This window comes from Schistocerca serialis, chromosome 2 (genome assembly GCF_023864345.2).
Source record: "Schistocerca serialis cubense isolate TAMUIC-IGC-003099 chromosome 2, iqSchSeri2.2, whole genome shotgun sequence".
Taxonomy (NCBI): Eukaryota; Metazoa; Arthropoda; class Insecta; order Orthoptera; family Acrididae; genus Schistocerca; species Schistocerca serialis.
This window is the reverse complement of record NC_064639.1, coordinates 612,696,427-612,702,463: the sequence shown is the minus strand read 5'-3', so window position 1 is coordinate 612,702,463 and position 6,037 is coordinate 612,696,427. Positions and strand designations below refer to the sequence as shown.

The 6,037-nt window shown below is 46.8% G+C and overlaps 1 non-coding gene across 1 annotated transcript; it reads right to left on the bottom strand.

The window, feature by feature from the left end:
* Positions 1-5,423: 5,423 nt before the first annotated feature.
* Positions 5,424-5,498, bottom strand: Trnas-cga (transfer RNA serine (anticodon CGA)). Its single transcript has one exon. It is a non-coding gene; the product is annotated as a tRNA-Ser (tRNA).
* Between the last annotated feature and the right edge of the window lie 539 nt (positions 5,499-6,037).

The following is a 6,037-nucleotide window of genomic DNA, read 5'->3' as shown; positions in this document are numbered from 1 at the left end:
TTTATTTCTCCATTCCGAGACGACTGGAAGCTGGTTTGAATGGGGTTGGGGTTGTTTGGGAAAGGAGACCAGACAACGAGGTCATCGGTCTCAACGGATTAGGGAAGGATGGGGAAGGAAGTCGGCCGTGCCCTTTCAAAGGAACCACCCCACCATTTGCCTGGAGTGATTTAGGTAAATCACGGAAAACCTAAATCAGGATGGCCGGACGCGGGATTGAACCGTCGTCCTCCCGAATGCGAGTCCAGTGTCTAACCACTGCGCCAACTCGCTCGGTGGTTTGAATGCCAGCGGGTTTCCTACACCATATTAAGCGTGATAATGTGTTGTATTTGTGATGTTTCGATATTTTTGTTCATCCCCCTTATGTCGACGTGGCGGTGGAGTGCTAAATCGCGTACCTGGAAACTGTAAAATCCCGGGATCGAATTGCAGTCGGGTCATGGAATATTCAGTCTTCCTTTAATCTAACCAATACTTCTCAATGATATGAAGATTCACCACGAATGATACGTGGCTCAGTTCGCACTTTAAGCTGTAGGTCCCCTTCGCCCGGTAGAATAATTGTCTGTTAGAAAGATGATCAAAATGAGCCGGTGTTCCCTAATGATGGAACCATATTCGTGCACGAACACCTGCTAGGGTAGCTTTCAACAGTGAGAGGCATACGTCTGTCAGAAACACAATGTTCAATGCTGCAGCTAAGCGGAGAGGGAGCAGATATGGGCCTTTCCACTGATCACTGACTGCGCCCAAACACAACTTCACTACAGACCTGGAATGGTATGACGTGTGGCCCCAGGGGCACTAATGAGTCTTATATTAATTGTGGCGTGCAAGAATTTCATGCCATGCTAGAAACACGAGCTCTGTCAGTTCATGCAGATCGCTGGCTATAAGCTGTCTGAAAGTACAAGTCTTCTCATCACATCGCTGCCATGCTCTGTGGGAGAGAAATCAGGGGACCGTTAGGCTAGACAAAGATACTGACACTCCTCAAAGTGTCTGCGGTGTGAACTGCCGTATGGGGTCTGGCGTTATCCTGTCGGAATATGCCATTTAATACCCGAGCATGAAGAATACAACAACAGGGTTTAGCATTCTTGTCCTATAGAGGAGAGCAAAATCACCCTCTCTTCAACAATTATCAGATCAGTCGTATTGTCATATTCAACAGCTGCTTACATCAGGGTTCCAGAAGTTGGAGACGTATGTACAGTATCTCGAGTATCGCAGTTTCCTGTGACCCTCCGCAGGGTCGTCTGCAGACACATTGGCATCGATCTGACCGTCACAAACAGAAGCAAGACTCACCGCTGGTCAGCACAGTGTGATCTGTGTTATACTTTCGATAGCTAAACGTACGTTCTATGTCCACTGAAATATAATTACATGCTATTGTGTTTAGTACACTAGTGGCCATTAAAATTGCTACACCACGAAGATGACGTGCTACAGACGCGAAATTTAACCGATAGGAAGAAGATGCTGTGATATGCAAATGATTAGCTTTTCAGACCATTCACACAAGGTTGGCGCCGGTGGCGACACCTACAACGTGCTGACAAGAGGAAAGTTTCCAACCGATTTCTCATACACAAACAGCAGTTGACCGGCGTTGCCTGGTGAAACCTTGTAATGCCTCGTGTCAGCAGAAGAAATGCGTACCATCACGTTTCCGACTTTAATAAAGGTCGGATTGTAGCCTATCGCGATTACGGTTTATCGTATCGCGACATTGTTGCTCGCATTGGTCGACATCCAATGGCTGTTAGCAGAATATGGAATCAGTAGGTTCAGGAGGGTAATACGGAACGCCGTGCTGGATCACAACGGCCTCGTATCACTAGCAGTCGAGATGAGAGGCATCTTATCCGCACGGCTGTAACGGATCGTGCAGCCACGTCTCGATCCCTGAGTCAACAGATGTGGACGTTTGCAAGACAACAACCATCTGCACGAACAGTTCGACGACGTTTGCAGCAGCATGGGCTATCAGCTCGGAGACCGTGGCTGCGCTTACCCTTGACGCTGCATCACAGACAGGAACGCCTGCGATGGTGTACTCAACGACGAACCTGGGTGCACGAATGGCAAAACGTCATTTTTTCGGATGAATTGGGGTTCTGTTTACAGCATCATGATGGTCGCATCCGTGTTTGGCGACATCGCGGTGAACGGACATTAGAATCGTGTATTCGTCATCTCCATACTGGCGCATCACACGGCGTGATTGTATGGAGTGCCATTGGTTACACGTCTCGGTCACCTCTTGTTCGCATTGACGCCACTTTGAACAGTGGACGTTGCATTTCAGATGTGTTACAACCCGTGGCTCTACCCTTCATTCGATCCTTGCGAAACCCTACATTTCAGCAGGATAACGCACGACCGCATGTTGCAGGTCCTGTACGGGCCTTTCTGGATACAGATAATATTCGACTGCTGCCCTGGGCAGCACATTCTCCAAATCTCTCACCAATTGAAAACGTCTGGTCAATGGTGGCCGAGCAACTGGCTCGTCGCAATACGCCAGTCACTACTGTTGATGAACTGTGGTATCGTGTTGAAGCTGCATGGGCAGCTGTACATGTACACGCCATCCGAGCTCTGTTTGACTCAATGCCCAGGCGAATCAAGACCGTATTATCGCCAGAGGTGATTGTTCTGGGTACTGATTTCTCAGTATCTATGCACCCAATTTGCGTGAAAATGTAATCACATGTCAGTTCTAGTATAATATATTTGTCCAATGAATACCCGTTTATCATCTGTATTTCTTCTTGGTATAGCAATTTTAATGGCCAATAGTGTAATTTCCTCGGCATACAGATGAATTATTTTTTTTTTTGGAAGCTATAAAATACTCAACTACTTATTGTGTAATACAAGGGCGTGCTAAAAGTAATGTTTCAGATTTTTTTTATTCTGTTCTCAGTATTTGTTGGGGAATTACGTCATCCATTTTACTCTGTCCTCGGTCGACTTCCCCGCTTCGCTGACGCAAGTTGCAATCCTCTGACCCTAGAGGGCTCCAAATTGTGGCGTGTATGACATCGTGGTTTGTGACGTCACTATGTCAATGTGCTGCGAGACCCTCAGAAAATTTCGAAGAGTTCGTCCAGACATGAAGCGCCCTCTCCTTGGTCGTGACACTGGTGGACCACCACAAGCACTGCGACATCGGCAGCAATCCGACGGCTTGGGTTTATTGTCATCGATTATCCCCCGTACAGTCACGACTTGGCCTCTGTTTTGAAAACTTCGAGGACTTCACTTTGATAGTGACGAGGTGGATCAAGCAGAAGCGAGGTTTTGGCTCCGTCAACAAAATCAAAGATTCTACAGAAATCGTATCAAGAAACTGGTCTCATGTTCGGAGCAATGTGTGCGTCGCCAGGGTGCTTATGTCGAAAAATACATATGTAGACATGAAGAATAAAGATGTAGGATGTTAATCAAGTTTTTTTTTTTTTTTCAAAACGCTTTAAGAGTTCTCACATAAAAATTCGGAGGCCTTTCTTTTCAATAAGCCTTCCGAACAATGCCGCCGGCCGGGGTGGCCGAGCGGTTCTAGGGGCTACAGTCTGGAACCGCGCGACCGCTACAGTCGCAGGTTCGAGTCCTGCCTCGGGCATGGATGTGTGTGATGTCCTTAGGTTAGTTAGGTTTGAGTAGTTCTAAGTTCTAGGGGACTGATGACCTCAGAAGTTAAGTCCCATAGTGCTCAGAGCCATTTGAACAATTTGAAACGAACAATGCCGAACATCATCTAAGAAAACTATCAATAGTTCTCATACGTCATTGTTATTTTAAGTCTACTATAACTCCATATTACATGCTAACAGATTCTTATCTTTACTTTCAGTGGTATAAGGGGTTCTTTAATTTCTAATACTTATTTTCTGATTTTCTTTATTTTTCCAATTATTGTTGAAAATCGTTTGGCGCGTAACGTCGTTGTTCCACACTGCGCACTAGTTTGTGGAATGATCAACTGGCCATGTCCTTATTTAAAGAACAATCGGTGCATCTGTGTTACGAAAAATTAGAAAAGCTACGGGAAATGTAAACGGAAGGTGATTTCAACTGGCGCCCCTTCTCCAGAGCCTTACCACTGCGCCACTACGCTTGACAGTATCGTTGGCGTGCGATATGTATGGCGCTTAAAAACTCTAATAGATCCCGCTCTGCAAACAGGTTCAAAGAACGTACTTCGTGGGCTTCAGCAAGTTATAAAGCGCCTGGCTTGGAATGTCTGCTACTCAAGATGTTGCATACTTTGTATTAAGCTTTTCCCCAAATTACGGAAGCATGCCACCATTTACACTGGACCTTTCAATAAATAGATAGGTACGCTATATGACCAAAAGTATACAGACAACTATTAGTGGACATTAACATGGTATGTGTCCACGCTTCGTCTGTATGACGGCTTCAGTTCTATTTGGGACACATTCAATGGGGTGTCTTAATGCATGTGGAGGAATGGCAGTCCAGTCTTCCTCAAGAGTCGCAACTACAGATGGCAGTGATGTTGACGATGGGTTCCGGAGCGAAGTCGACATTCTAACTCATCTCACAGGTGTTTCACTGTGTTCAGGTCGATACTCTGGGCAGGGCTGTCCATTTCGGGAATGTTACTGTGTACTAAACACTCCTCACAAATGCTACTTTATGACAGTGTCATACTGATACAAACAATAATATCTGCCAGCTGTTCAATTACTGTACCCAGTACACAATGCTGTAAATTTTGTTCATTTCCTTTTGCATATGGAATTTTATTAAGATAAGAGGACCACTCCCCGGCCACGACAAACAACGCCACGCTCTAATGCCACCTCCTCTGTACCTCACTGTTGGCATTGGACATGATGGCAGGTAACGTTCTCAAGGAATTCTCCAAACCTAAACCCTTCCATCGTATTGCCACCGGGTATAGAGTGACTGATCACTCCAAATCACTCTTTCCCAGTCATTCACTGTCCAGCGGCATCACTCTTTGCGCCACTTCAAGCCTCGCATTGACTACAGAAATGTGTTGTTTACACGGAGCGACTCGCCCATTGTACACTCTACGCACAGTCAGTATGCGAGCTGGACTGCTGGTACCTCTTTTGGGCTCACGACTGGTTCCTTCTGCTGATTTCATGCGATGTTTTACAGTCACCTTCCCCAGTGCTTGATTGTTCCTGTCCGTCAGTGCAAGAGGTACGTCTGGTCTTCGTTTAGCTGTGGTTGTTTCTTCTCGTTTTCACATCACAATCCCACAACCAGCAGGGGACTTGTGCTCCTCTAGAAGGGTTGAAAAGTCCCTCGCTGATTTGTTACTCAGGTGATAAACAGTCCACGCTCGAAGTCACTGAGCTCTCCTGGTCGAACTATTTGGCTGTTGAAACTTCCTGGCATATTAAAACTGTGTGCCGGACCGAGACTCGAACTCGGGACCTTTGCCTTTCGAGGGCAAGTGCTCTACCAACTGAGCTACCCAAGCACGACTCATGCCCCGTCCTCACGGCTTTACTTCTGCCAGTACGTCGTCTCCTACCTTCCAAACTTTACTGAAGCTCTCCTGCGAACCTTGCAGAACCAGCACTCCTGAAAGAAAGGATATTGCGGAGACATGGCTTAGCCACAGCCTGGGGGATGTTTCCAGAATGAGATTTTCACTCTGCAGCGGAGTGTGCGCTGATATGAAACTTCCTGGCAGATTAAAACTGTGTGCCGGACCGAGACTCGAACTCGGGACCTTTGCCTTTCGTGGGAAAGTGCTCTACCAACTGAGCTACCCAAGCACGAATCACGCGAAAGGCAAAGGTCCCGAGTTCGAGTCTCGGTCCGGCACACAGTTTTAATCTGCCAGGAAGTTATCAGCGCACACTCCGCTGCAGAGTGAAAATCTCATATTTGGATGTTACTGCTTCTCCATTGGCTACATAATACCACCCACCTCCTTCTATATTGGCGAATCCGCCTCTCGTCACAGGCGGTAGCCAGTTCCGCGTTACGCAGGCGTCTCTGGGTACTTTCGATC